At 37.9% G+C, this 14,849-nt stretch overlaps 1 protein-coding gene across 6 annotated transcripts in view; it reads right to left on the reverse strand.

Moving 5' to 3' along the window:
- enox2 (ecto-NOX disulfide-thiol exchanger 2) overlaps positions 1 to 13,852 on the reverse strand; it is a 187,776-nt gene extending 173,924 nt beyond the window's left edge. For 4 of the 6 annotated variants that reach the window (XM_067599749.1, XM_067599756.1, XM_067599748.1 and 1 more), the window contains exon 1: positions 13,695 to 13,852. The gene's annotated coding sequence lies outside the window, so the exon portion shown is untranslated. Of the gene's footprint in view, positions 1 to 6,007; positions 6,026 to 13,694 lie in introns of those variants that run through there. The other 2 variants (XM_067599754.1, XM_067599752.1) reach the window with 1 other exon arrangement.
- Positions 13,853 to 14,849: the final 997 nt, after the last annotated feature.

Consider the following 14,849-nt stretch of genomic DNA (forward strand, 5'->3'; position numbering starts at 1 on the left):
CAGCACTTACATGAGAAGTATGTCAGTAGGAGCTGCACCACAGAGAAAGAAATTCTCAGAGGAGTGTTTTGTCACAATGACTTTTTTTGGTTCCAAAACAGTGAACCATGACAGAATATCCATTGTGTCAGCAGGGAATCTTCTGTCAATTTCACCTATCAAGGATCTTACAAACCTGCTCTTCATGTCATCAAAGGCTGATTTTTGAGTGTTGAAGTCAAAAAGCTTGTCTCCTTTAAACTTGTTGCCAGAAAGAGAGCTAAAGAATTTCCCTTCTGAAGGGCCAGACTATTATTTCTCTCAGGTTACCTCTCTGGTACCTTCAACCATTGGTTGGACTGTGGAGAAATCCAGATATTCTCTTTGAAAATGTTTTGAGAGAAGAACTACATGCATAAGTACATCCTTCATCATGTGACAGAGGGCCACAAAGTTCAGCTGTCTGACGGCTGTCAGTAGACCTTTGGCTTTGTCAGAGTCCTGAGTGTTGGAGGCAGCCATGTGCTCCAGGACATATCTCAGGGCTTTCAGTGATCTACTGATCACTGACACAGCATTGTAAATTGACAGCCACCTCACTGTATGTGGCTGGGTAAACTTCAGTTGGGGCTCATCCAACTGTTTCTGCAATTCATGCAGTTTGTTACTTCTGAACAGCAGAATTACTGAAAAATACAAAAATTGACCTCAAATCCTGCTGAAACTTTTTAACCTGTTGCACAGATCTGGCTGCATCACTAGCAGCAAGAGCAAGACGATGAGCTGAGCAATGCACCCCTACCCATTCTGAGTTGAATACACTCTGAGTTTTTTTTAACAACTCCTTGGCGGCACCCTGTCATAACAGCAGTACCATCAGAACAAACTGCTGCAAGTTTTTCTCCATCTAAATTCTTCTCTGTTAGCCATTGTTTCACATCCTCAAAAATGGTGTCTGCTCTTCAATTTCAGTTTCCTGAACAACAGAGGCAGCAGACCACAGCGCTGCAGCTCTGCTCTGTTCACTGCTATGTTCACATTTTAGAGAATGTAATTAATACTTTCCTCATTAATGATTTATTATTTCACCACTCGTGACCCATCTGCTATTAATCAGAATGTAATTTTTCATGACCTGACCTGCCCAATTCACGGAATAACCGCGGTGTGCATGAATATAACTGCAATCCGTGCAATGGCTTGCATCACTACTGTCCATGTTCAAGCTATATTTGATAAGTGTTAAAGACTTAGATTATGACAAAAAAGACTACAATGATATATTGAAATCCTGCCAGCAAGCCATTTGTGACTGAGGGGACAGATGGACCTTTACCGCAGGAACATTTCAGGTCTCGTGCAGAGTAGCCAGACAGTGATAGTAACTATAGTAACTGCATGAGAAGACGCGCTCCATTGTAGTCAGCACTCAGTTCAGTTTGTCATTTGCTAAGTGATAGTATAAAATAACTGAACACATTTTCTACCGTACCTGGGACGACAGCACGCCATTAGTCTCGAGCCCTGCCATCTGATGCAACGCTTCCTGCCAGTTGTCCTGCATTCCGCACTGGTGCAAACGTTGGCTGAACTTTATTTGACACTGCTGTAAATGTGTGCAGGATTTTCCCGCATTATAAGTGCTAGATTTGCAGGAATCGATGAAACTATGTGCAATACCTGTAATCCTGCACTGAAACTCAGGCCCTAAGATGAGAGCCCACATTGCTGCAAAAAGTTTTAAAGCACTGCTCGAGAGGGACGTCCCATCCTCAGCACAAGATTCTGTGCAGTCCTTTAATGCCTTCTTATTGTCCATATTACTGTGGCGTTCTCCCCAATAGCGCCATCAGTCAACTTTCTTAATCCACTTCATGGACACTTCGGTAACATTAAACTATTGAGTTTGCCAGTTAAAATTAGCAACTGAGGTTCACATAAACATACTGTAAATTATACATAATTTTTTAAGGTAGTGATATAATGAAATTTGCTGTGTCTATAAAATGCTGGACAAAGCATTTTCTTAATATCAATAAATACAAATAAATACATACAGTACAAAAGCAGCAGACTGCCACGACAAAGAAAATACTGTAAGTCAGATGGCCAGAGTTACAAGGGGCAGCTAACAGTGTCAGTGCCCAAAAAAACCTTATGGTGATAAGCCTCAACTTAAAAGTTCCACCTTACAAATATATTTGTCTTACTGAACAAGCAATTGTGCAACAAACACTACACAAACATAAGTCTGCAGCACAGAATAATAATCACTAAAACAAGGTCTTGATTAGGTATTTCTGATCAATGCCTTACCAATTAATGTATGCCAAACCTGCACCCTCTAAGATAGTTGATGAAGACGACACGATAACTTGCTTAATACTGTTTGTACAGACTATTTCAAAGCTAAAGAAAAGACGACTACCAGCAGTTACCACAAATAGCCTACAGTCACAGCCTGCAATGACAGCCAAAAGCTGACAAAGCAGATAAATGCAATCCCTCATTATGTCTAATCACTGTAATGAAAGAAAGATTATACATTCCCCATGCATTTACAGAAATCTGTTACATTTAACAGCTTATACATAGGGAACAGTTTTTGCTTTAAAGTTTTATAGATGCCAAAATTGAACATTTAACATACTAACTTACTTAAATAATTACTTTGTGTTTTAGATCAGTTATATTATCATTATACTATTTCATATATATATATATATATATATATATATATATATATATATATATATATGAAAGTTGGCTTTTTCCATGTTGATTCACTAAGAAGATAAAAATATTCATAGGGCAAGCAAAACTTTCACAGTGTTACTTGTCTCGGCAAAAGGATAAAAAACGCTTATATGGGTTCAGTTTATACATCTGATTCCAGCATTTGCTCTGAGGGAGGAAAACCAGTCAAATCCTTTTGCACATTAATCCAAATGTCTGGCTGCTACAGACACAGAGCTCTCTCAGAATTGTATCCTGGCTTTAGAGTTGGAGTCATTTCAAATGTCTTGGCAGCTAATCAGCTGTTATCTTTCATTAAAAAGTCATAGTGGTGGTGCCGAGTCTATCTTTACTAAGTCTACAGGTTAAGATTGTGTTTCAGTTGTACAGTAATTTGAAGCTTTATTGTTTGATAGGTTTGAGAGCACTCACATAAACAATTCCGGTTGTGGAATATGTCTGGTGCAGAGGTAAATAGGTTTATTTTGCATGTTACTCTCCATATATCCTATCAATAAAAGCAAGCTCAGATAAAACCAGAAAAGACAGACAGACAGCAACTAATCAAATCCTAAGAAACCTAAAACACAGGGGTTTGAAAATCCACTGAAAACCTGCAAAATCTAATTCAAGTTCCCATTAGTTCAAAATATGTAGATGTCATTCATACAGGACATGATAGCCAAGGGTAAAGTGTGCATTGATGTTGTGACCACTTTTTGTCATAATCAAAGCCCTCATAGCTCATCACCACAACTGAAGATTTAGTTCAATCACCAAAATTATAACCCATCATCAGCGCTGCCTGATTAAAAGTGTGGCTTTCATCTGTATGAAAAATATGGCATTCATGAAAGTACTTTCCCTGCCCAAAAGGCTTTAAGCTCTGAGGTCATCCTCAGATGATCAGGTAATCATTGTAAAACAAAGTATAAAGTACAGCTCACATTGTTTTTCAGCTCATGAATTTTAAAAGTCATGCATCTCTGATATCTGATCATGTTTGGGTATGATGAACACTGCACTTTTCCCTGCGTAGGATTAACATGAAAGTACATCTACCACCTATTTGTCAATGTCAGAGCTGATTCCAGAATTACTGGAGTGTGAAATTAATTTACTTCACACCTTTCCAAGACGTCACATAAGATCAGGGTCCACTGAGATCTGATTAGAAGATTTACCCTAAAGTTGAAAGCCACATAGCCTAAATGACTGACCACAGGGAGTGATAAAGGATATTGTAGTGAGGTGGTTAGACCAATTTCAACAGCAATTCAGTCTGCCTCTGGAAAAAGTACGCTGAGAATAGCAGGTCAGTGTTTAGGACTAAATGGAACCTGTTATCAAGCACTGGGCTTTCCCATGAAAGTAAAACCAATGCAATGCACTTACATTTATCCTGGATGTATACTGCAAGGTCACTGTGAATTTTTCATTCATCTTCTATGTTACTTAGGTAGGCCTACAGTACAGCATATCCCATGTGGTGCTTGGAATATGAGTGAGTCCACAGCTCTATTTTTTAAGCCTCCTGGGAAGCTGCACCATTTGCTCCCATACTGTCATTTAAGCTAGTTTATTTTTGTACTGAGGAGGTAGGTGATGTTTAAACTTATGAAATAGATTTATTTTTAACAGCCATGGAACAGAAGGTAACATGACCTCTACGAGGGAGGTGACTATAATTAAGTTACTATGCCAACTAAATGTCTTCATCTGCATATTAACTTTGCCCTCATTTCTACCCCTGCAGTGCACATAATGTAAATACTGTAGGAAAATAAGTGACAGAGAATAGCATGGAGTGATGTTATAACAGAAAAATATTCAATTAAAAAAGCCAAACTCTCATGGACTGACATCACCTTTCATTACAACAAACAAAGGGGGAAATATTATACTTCTGTCAGCCCTTTAACAGTGTTTTCTGTCTGAGAATAAGAAGTGACATTTCAAAATGAGGGTTAAGTCTCCTGGTGCTATGTAGTCCACATTAGGTTAAAAAAACTCATTTTTTTGCACACTAGCAACAAATAGCACCTGTACCACACTTTTAAGCTGTTCTGTTGTCTGAAACCTGCATTTGATCTGTTCAAACATTCCTGCCACATATTTTACAAACCAACATTCCTCTTTCCAAGGATATTATACAAAACACAAAGACCTATGACACACACATTAGAATCCTTTTAGAGAAAGCTGTGCTGCTGAATTTTCTTAATGTAATTTTCAGCAATCAAACATGTCTAAAGTGCTCTACTAATTTAAATCAAGGCCTCCTTGCGGCAAAGTGTGCACTATGCAGCTCTGTTATGTAAGAAATTAAATTAAAAATATCAGGTTGAACTCAGTGTTGCCTGATACTCAACAGTAAAGGTCTCAATTATATATAATTAAAGGCAATTAACACAATTAAATGCCCACATTATAATGGTTAAAGGGAAATGCAACATGATCTTAATGTGTGTTGTCAGGTTTTCAAGATAATGATTAGGGGATTTAACTATAGTTTAGTGGTTATGACAAATAAGTGGATAAGAATTTTACATTTTTTTTAGGATAGGCTGCAGTGTGAGGAGACGATTACATTATGTACAGTGAAGAAATGAAGATTGAAGCCTGATAGAGGAACTATGATCAATATGACAAAATATTAGGCTAATAATTTTATCTTTGAAACAAAAAATATGCATACAGTTTTGCTAGATCAGAATAATTCCCAAGCACTGATTTACACTATTGACCTGTTATTGTTTTGTAGACACAAGTTTATTGATTCGCTCAGCCTCATGTCATCCAGCTCCCAAACTCCTTTGAGGCTCAATAAAACATCTTATAATGAGAAATGTCACCTTTCCTCACCAGAAGTGGGGCAAAAACAACTCGGTTCAGAACATGGGAAATGTTCTCAGCATGGTGCCATCCACAGCACTAAGTTTAGTAAGTGGCCTCAGGCAGGAAGGTCTAGTCAGATAGATTTAGCGGATGAAATCAAAATATTACTGAGGGCACTTTTACACAAGATGTGACAAAACAGTAAGGGTGCAGATTTACATTCATAACAAACAAACTCTGAAGCAAGAAAAACTACGCTAATATTAATTGGCAGAGGGTCAGGCCATAATAGCCTAACAAGTGTTTACATTCACATCATGGGGTGTAAATGTATGATGGGACTGCTGGGTGTAATCATCTTAAGGCAGTATTTAAATAACATTTACAGATGTCAGGGGATCAAAACATACAAGAGTTTAACAAGAACAGAGACACATTCAGCATTCAGTTTTACCTTAAAACCACCATCAGGAACAGGCAGATGTGTCAGCAAACGGCAGCTAATCAATACCAGGTGTGCCAGCTGATTACTGAGTTGCATCAATTAGGCCGATGATGTCACAGGCCTAAATTGCTTGTAACTGCATGTAATTGACCAAAGTAAACACTTGGACATGTCAAGTCAAGTTAAGTGAATTTTATTTGTATAGCCCAATATATCAAATCATAAATTTGCCTCAGGGAGCTTTACAGTCTGTACAGCAATACAATATCCCCTGTCCTTAGAGCTTCGATTCAAATAAGGAAAAACTCCCTAAAAAAAACCCTCAAGAAACCTCAAGAAGAGCAAAAGAGGAGGGATCCCTCTCCAGGGACAGACAGACATGTGCGTATACAGCATTGAACAGGGTAACAAAATTATAATGGATTTACAATATATGACATCCTACTTCCTAATGAAGCATTTGCCACAGTCAAAACGCTGCTGAGGAAGTAAAGTTGTTTACATGATGTTGAGAGCAGTGGGTGCTGACGAGTGTTGATGTTCTACTTTACAAGCAGTTTAGGACTGTGACATCATCAGCCTAATACATGTAAGTAATGCAGTAACTGGCTGACGCACAGCTACAGAATTTATTAGCTGCTGTTTACTGCTCTAAATGTTTTAAAGTAAAAACCAAAAACTTGAAACTGCAACAACGCCTCTGTCCTCTTTTTTTGTGTTTTTTTTCCCCGACTCCTGATCAGTCATTTTAAAATGCACCAGTCCAGATTGAATATTTATATTTTCCAAAATAATACAGTTGGATAGTGTGCTTTGCCTGCAGCTAACATAACATTAACAATAACATTAAAATATTAAATCAATTAGAATTCAATTAGGAATGTATCTAATGATTATTTTCATTATCAATTAATTTGCCAATTATTTTCTCAATGAATCAATTGTTTCATGTATAGAGAATAGTGAGAATAGTGAAAAATTCCCAAGGTGATTACTTCAAAGTCCAAAACTCAAAAATATTTAGTTTTCTATCACAAAAGACCAAAAAATGCAGCAAATCCTGAGTGATGACTGAGAAGTTGGAACAAGAGAATATTTGATATTTTACCTGGAAAAACCTACTTGAAGCCTTCTAACTGTGTAATTTAGGGTCTTATAGTAATAAGCAGCAGTAATAAGCATCTAAAAAGTATTAGTTTCAATTCAAATTCAAAATATTGTCATTTAAGTTTTTGTAAACCTTCCTGATATCGGTTTTGAATTGGGCGTGGTTATCCTCAGACATTTAATACAAAAATTCCGCAGTAAATTCCGCAAACCAATCATAAACGACGTGACATATGGCGGTAAGCGTATTGTCGCATTTCCGGTTGCTGGACTTTCTGTGTCATTTGTAGTGTTTCTGCATCTCAACCCAGTTAATTTTGCTATTTACTGTGGCAAATTACCTGCTGTACGTCTAAACTTACACTAGTTCTGCTCAGGCACTAGCCTCTTTTATACAGAGAACCTGCATTATAGCTGTAAAAAGGATCCGCCTTTGAACTGCCTTTGCTTTTTTTTTACACTGAACCACACAATGCTGGCATAAAGCCACCTCCGTGTGTGCTTTTACATAGCATGGTGGCATACCGTATTCAGAGGCATGACGGAGATCAGACTGATCAGAGCTGTAGACTCTGCCATGAGGGAGTAAAAAGAAGTTACTAGAACGAGATGAGGACATTTCACTTCGTTTGATAACGTTAAAAGTAACGTTAGACTTTACTGTTGGCTTTCCGACTCATTTTAAAAAAGAGAGAAAAAGAGAGAGAGAGAGAGAGAGAGCAGCTATGGTCGAGTGAGCTAGAGGGTGAATGAAGTGAGGGAGCGCTGGTAGTGAGGAAGCTGGTGAATTAGATCAATAAAACTTTATTCCCTGATTGTTTCACAGCAGTTACATTCTAAAGCACAAACACGCCCTGGTCTGAATATGGGCTAACACAGCAACATCAGCTCCCTGTGACTGCCTCCATGGCCGGGTTATGGGTGGCGCAACTCTGCCCCCCACTCCGTGTCCGTACCTTGAATACAGAACAGCGAGGAAGATTAAAGGCACAGTATTCCCGTCTTGAACGGGCAGTGTAAAAGGCGCTACTCTTAGCTCTCTCCTTCTTTTAGCAGCTTTCTCACGAGTCACACAGCACACTTTTCAGATCTGCAAGTTACTTTAGCTTAGCAGGTAGCAATGGCTTCCCTCTCTCCCTCTCTCTCTTGCACAGTGTGTCTTAAATTTATCTATTCCTCTGCGTCCTTTAGTGATAATGGTACATGTAATAAATGCAGTTTATTTACTGTGTTGGAGGCGAGGCTTAGTGAGTTAGAAGTACGACTCTGCACCATGGAAACCTAACTACTGTAGTTAGCCAGCCCCCAGTAGCTAAACAGCAAAATGAGCTGTTTTTTGAACTCAGTTTTCAAACAGTTATGAATGTTTATTGTCACTCAGAGTTTTGTGGATGCTTAATGAGACACTAAACTTTGATATCATATATGCATTTTTACTATTTCAAGTCAAATTCCCAGAGGCTTTAAAGGATCAATCATCAAAAGTGTCAGTCGATAAATTTTCTGTGGGTCGACTAAATGATAAATTGACTAATCATTTCAACTTCAACAATCCAATTTAGGTCATATCTGTTTGACAGCATATTGGCTCTGCATTAAGTGAATATAACCTGTATCACAGCTTTCTGTAAATGGTTTCCAAGTTTCTAAAAAGGATTTTGACATGTCTTCCTCCTCAGCTTGAACAAAATATTGAAGTTTATACAATAGTAGCATTCTAGAGGAGTGGTACACATGCAAATTCGGTTAGTTTATGATTGACGCTTGCAATAAAAACAGTAATTTTATGCTGCTTGGCAGACTTGTATGTTTTAATTAAACCACACTGTTGAGCTAGTGTGTGCATATAAACCTGTAGCCTAAATCTCATTAATATTTCTAAACAAGCTTTCAGCTACTCTAACATTGCATTCTGATAATCAAGGATATGACATGACAACACACAGTCTGAAAGCAGAGGGACTGCCCGCCACTCACAGAAATTTCAAGCAGTAAAAATACTGACCATATGGTGGAAAGTGGGTGTGCTGTTATGGTAATGAATTTTAATAAACTGAATTAGGATTGCAGGTGGAAATAACAGAGTCATATTAATCCTTGTGTTCACAAAGATGGGGCATGTAGAGGAAGAGTTATTTTACATATATCATCAATAACTTCACTGCTTTTCCCTTAGGGCCATAAGCATTAATGTGTACAGTCCATCAAAATATAAATGAGATAGTGACTGGAAAATATAACATCCATCTATTCCATTCCATTGCAACTATATGGGTCAATGTAAGCCTTATTCAACCTTGATTTTAACTGGACATCTCAGTTATTTCACTGAATAAATTGATTTCCAATTAAAAAATTAGGAGTTTTTACCATTTCTGAAAAGAAGCACCTCTCAATCACAAAACAGTTGTGTAAGAAGGACAGATTTCTGTGCTAATATAAGTATAACATTCACTGAAGCACAGCACAAAGCACTGGCCACCAATGTTGATCTATTATGACAGTACAAGATCATTTTATGAACATGCTAGTTTAATCCATAAGTGGAAAACTAACCTAAATTTGTATGCAGAACAGGCTTTTGACTTGAAATGTTAAGTTACTGCATTTTAATTCAAGCTTTGTTCTGTTCCAAGCAGCCAGGGTCACCTTACCTAACACCCAAATTTAACTGAACTGACAGATCTGAAACGTAGTGCAGACAAATGCACTTTTATAAAAAGATGACTGCCAGAGCAACAATAACATATCGTAACAAAAAAGAAAACAGAAATTCTCTTTTAAATGGAAGTTGAAGGGCATATCTAACAAAGGAGATCCATGACAAGAATGACAGTAATGGCTTGAAAACCACCTCATTTTCAGTCTCACAAACTGGGCTAGTATGGCATTAATAAGAGGGGAGCAAATCCAGCTAAACTTTGGTCAGGGTGTATGCTACTTATAGTGTGCTGTGAATGACTTTTCATTTCATTTCACATTCTTCGGTCTATAAAATGTCATAAAATTGTAAAATATCTATGACACCCTCCTAAAGCCAAAGGTGTTATCTTCAAATAGTTTTGTTAGATCAACGGTCCAAAACCCAAAGATCACTGATTATGATTATGTTTAGTTTTTAAGATATTTAAGGATAGAAATCAGGTTAGAAATTATATGTTTATTACTAGCAACAAATATTCCAGCTACCTTTGTTGCTGATAGATCTATTTCTCTCCAATGTCTCCTAGAAATGATATATTCAATCATTTTTGTTCCTCCAACCGATCGGACTTACCACAACGCAGCAGCCCACAATGACTTCATCCCCTGTTACAATTATGGCTGTGTGACGTCATTCGTAAACTGTAACAATACACTTCCAACTCTGTTACACATGTAATCCCCTCAGCAACTGCAGCTTTGGTGTCCAAATGTCTCTGTCCTGCTCTTTCAATAAGTCAAGCACTAATCCATCAGTGGAGCAGTAGATCAGGTAACACTGGCATGGGTGCAGTTCTTATTTGTGCAAAGCAAGGTCATGGAACCACATGGTTGCTAGATCAATCAGACAGATTAATGAAGCAAAACCTGCTGACATGACGAATATTGACACCCCTATTACATCTTGGTCCTGCGGTCCTCAACGCTGCTTAAATAAATCCCGCCCAAGTAGAAGGAGACAGGTAAACTTCTGAACCTAATCTTTCACATGGTAAACACCATGCAAGAAGAGCTAAAAAGAATAACAGGAAATGTGGATGTTAACCAAATTCAAAATGCTACAGAATTAAATATCATTTTAGTAACTAAACTACTACTATTACAGATAACGTGAGGTAAGGCTGCATCATTTATTTTCATTATTGATTATTCTGTCTGTCGTGGGCTGTTCTTTTAAACTGCGCCACCTTAACAGGGCTCCATTTCTTGACTCACATGTTAAACAGTCCAAATCATAAACACTGCAGCCGCTGAATCTGTTGCCTTTGTTTGGTTGATTTATTCTCACTTTTAACAGACAAAACAAAAAGCATTTCTAAGTCTGTCGTGAAAAAAATGCCCTTTTTCCATTATTAATAGTCTATAAAATGTTTGAATGTCTAGAATCCTGTGTCTTGAATCATTTATAAAAATGCCTAGAAAATAGTGAAAATTTGATGTCTTTAAATAGTTTGTTTTGTCCAGTCTGAAACATAAAAATACTCAATTCACAACATAAAAACAGAAAAGCAGCAAATTGTCACATTTGAGAATTAATTTTCTATTATCGTTTCAGCACTAATGTGAAGAGCAAAGGCATCCATCCACTGCCCACTCACAGTAATTAATCATTTCCTTGCTGTCAGTAAGGTTTTACACAGCCTCACGGGTAATACATGAAAAAACTGTATTAAACATTAAACATACAGTATATTGACCTACAGCTACTACATGCGGGAGATACCTAAAATAGAAATACCTACGCAGTTGCAGCTACTTGAATGAACTGGTTTGCTTAAATGCTTTAAACACCTCAAATGTCATTTATCCTGCTCAGATTCTGGTTGTATTTCTGACAACAGGGACTCAGAGTGGGCCAGAACAAATGTCATCCTCAGTTTTTTAATCAATAGGAGGATTAACCTTTGCTATCAACAGCGCCTCTCTTAGCAAAATGTGGAGTCAAGATTTAGGATTATACCTGTGCAGACATGCTTTAGCTCATTATTGGACTTAGATCTTCAGACCTGTATGACACCCCATATATCACTGGCATTAGGTTACCATTAATGACTCAGTAATCCTTCAAATCTCTCCAAAGAAATGCACCTCACCATGAGCCTTTCTGGAAATGAATGTATTTACAGAGGCGTCTTCAATAATGATCCTGCCATATTTTTAGATGCGAGCTCTCCACTTTCGTACCTTCATCAAAGGCTGGTCTTCTGAACATTTAGACAAGGTGCCACAATACTGTCTTCCCGCTTAGAGTAAACCGTATTTCTTAATTCCTCAACAGCACCATTTTACATCTATTTTCTGCAAATGATTTAATACATGACCCTTGTGGTGTAACATTAGTAAACTAATCATTTAGTGAATCAACTTACTTGAAAACAAGTGTAAAAATCAATTCATTATTTCACTCAGCTCATCTCAACTCTACATAGAGTGCATTTTAAACACAATACAAATAATCCCAAGTGTTTTACAGTGCGAAGAGAAACGCTACAAAAAGGGGAGAACAGGGAAGAATAAAATAAAAAAGAACATTCAAGTGTTTATGACAATGCACACAGGTGTCAGTCATCAAGGGAAAAATACCAAACGCTAGTTTGTGCCAGCCTCTGGGATGTGAGGGTTTGCCGTTTTTATCTGTTTTCTGTATTTCTAAATTGGATGTCTTTGGGCTAGATGTGGTTGGTTGAAAAAACAAGCTATATGAAGACATCAGCTTGGGTTCTATGAACTTGTGATGGGCATTTTATAAACAAAACAAGTAGGCCTAGGCTAATTGTTGAATTAGAAAAATAATTAGTGGATTAATCAAGTACAAAGTTGGTTTATAAATGCAATAGCAAAGGCACTTTTGCCTAGAGGCAACATGGCTTACATAGCAAATTTGGTCTAGCCCTGTAAAGTCCTACACATTTCACTTTCACTCCAACAAAGTATGACAGTCCATAAGTGACCAAGGTCTGGATGATAATCATTCACTGGTTCCAGCTACTCCAATGTGGATTTGCTCCTTTTTGTCTGTTTTATTTCATCATAAATTTAATATCTTTGGGTTTTGGTCTGTTTGTCAAACAAAAAGAGCAACATGAAGATGTCACCTTGGGCTCTAGGAAATATAGTCATACATGTTTTTATGTCTTTCTCATATTATTGTTGTATGTATTATTTTTCAGACAATTAACTGGTTATTCTAAAAAATGACTGATTGACAGCTGCAGCCACACATGATTTCAGGTTACTTAAATGTACAACTACTAAGAATAGGCATAGCAATTTTCGGTCTCCCTCCTGTGAGCATCTCTAAAACACTACTTCAGCCATAATGTCTTTCATGATTGGTGTAATCAGTTGTTCTCTGCATCAAAATAACTTCCTGAACGCTGCTTTGAACCACAGATAATAGTTTAAACTATAACAGCTCTACACTTTGCTCCTCTATAGCGTTCATTTAAGGTGGAGAGGAACACTCAAAAAGGACCAACCAGCAGTATAACCGACTGATTTCTCTAGGAAAGTGAAAAGTAACTGCACAGGAGAGTTCTCGCTGCAGAAATGATGCTCAGAATGATGTTTTAAAGGGTTATTCTGTCACAGCGCTCAGTTACATTAATGCAAAATCAGCAGTCAGATGAATAAGTTGTTATATCAGCTAACGTACGAACAAAACCCAGCTGGACCACATTTGTTGTTACTTAATGCTTCAAGTTAACCTACACTAGGCGCGTTTTATGTGGCAACAACATGTAATTTGCCGTCAACTTTTACAATATCGTGCCTTGTTATTGTAAACTTTCCGTAGCGGCGACACTGTGAGGGGAGCTAACTGCCGCGGTCGGACGTTAGCACCGCTAAAGTGAAAGAGGAAAGCGAACAGGAAGTATAAAAGTACCTGAAAGCACCGTGCGTCCTCCTCCATGCTCTCTGTGTAAGGCTTCCTATAAAAAATCCATACAAAGCCTGGAAGTGTCTGTCAGCTGTTCTTGTTACTGTTAGTGGGTAACCAGGAAAGCTTCCGGTTAGCAACGAGACTTGTCATTAATGGCGGAGCCAAGTACGGCAAGCGGGAGGCCGACACGTGCTATTTGTTGACGTTTTTCCGTCCCCCTTTGAGCGAAATGTTTTAAGATGTTTGTTTTTTTAAAGGTGTACCAAACATACCTCATTTCATAGCAGAAAGAGATTCCTTACTCACCTCTGGTAAAGTTTTTTAAAAATAAGATATCCTCAAGACTGTCGGACTGATATAGTTTATTTTTCTCCATGAATGACTAATGTTATATTATGATCTGATTATTGCCTCATACTTACAGATAGGTGACAAACTTAAGGAAAAACCAACATAAAGTGTCTTAGTAAGGTGTTAGACCACCACATGCTGCCTGAATAGCTTCAATGCACCTTGGCATTGATTCTACAAGTCTCTGAACCGGAGGGTTGAACATAATTCTTCCAAAAGAATTCTTCTTCCTCATTCGGTGTTTTGATGACGATGGTGGAGAGTGCTGTCTAACATGTCGGTCCAAATCTCCCATACGTGTTCAATTAGGTTGAGATCTGGTGACTGTGAAGGCCATAGCATATGATTCACATCATTTGCATACTTACCAAACCATTCAGTTACCCCTTGTGCCCTGTGGATGGGGGCATTGTCATCCTGGAAGAGACCACTCCCATCAGGATACCTCAGAACACCTTTGTATTGATTTGCCTTGATCATTCCCTCTAAGGGGACACATGGACCAAAACCATGCCAGCAAAATGCCCCCCACAGCATAACGGAGCCACCAGATCCCCTCACTGTAGGGGTCAAGCATTCATACATGTTCTGTTTTTTCCTTTAATTTGTCACCCATCTGTATGTGGCTGTTATGGAGTTTTACAAATCTATTGCCTGTTTGTTTTATTTTTGTTTGTATGCTTGTCTTCATAATTACAGTATATGACTCATCATTTATCTTAATTATGTGATTGCTGCACCTGGTTCTGTGGTTTTAATCCCTGTTAATGGTCAGCTTTCCCTGTTAGATTGTAAGGTTGTGGATTC

Source organism: Thunnus thynnus, chromosome 9, assembly GCF_963924715.1.
Source record: "Thunnus thynnus chromosome 9, fThuThy2.1, whole genome shotgun sequence".
Lineage (NCBI taxonomy): Eukaryota > Metazoa > Chordata > Actinopteri > Scombriformes > Scombridae > Thunnus > Thunnus thynnus.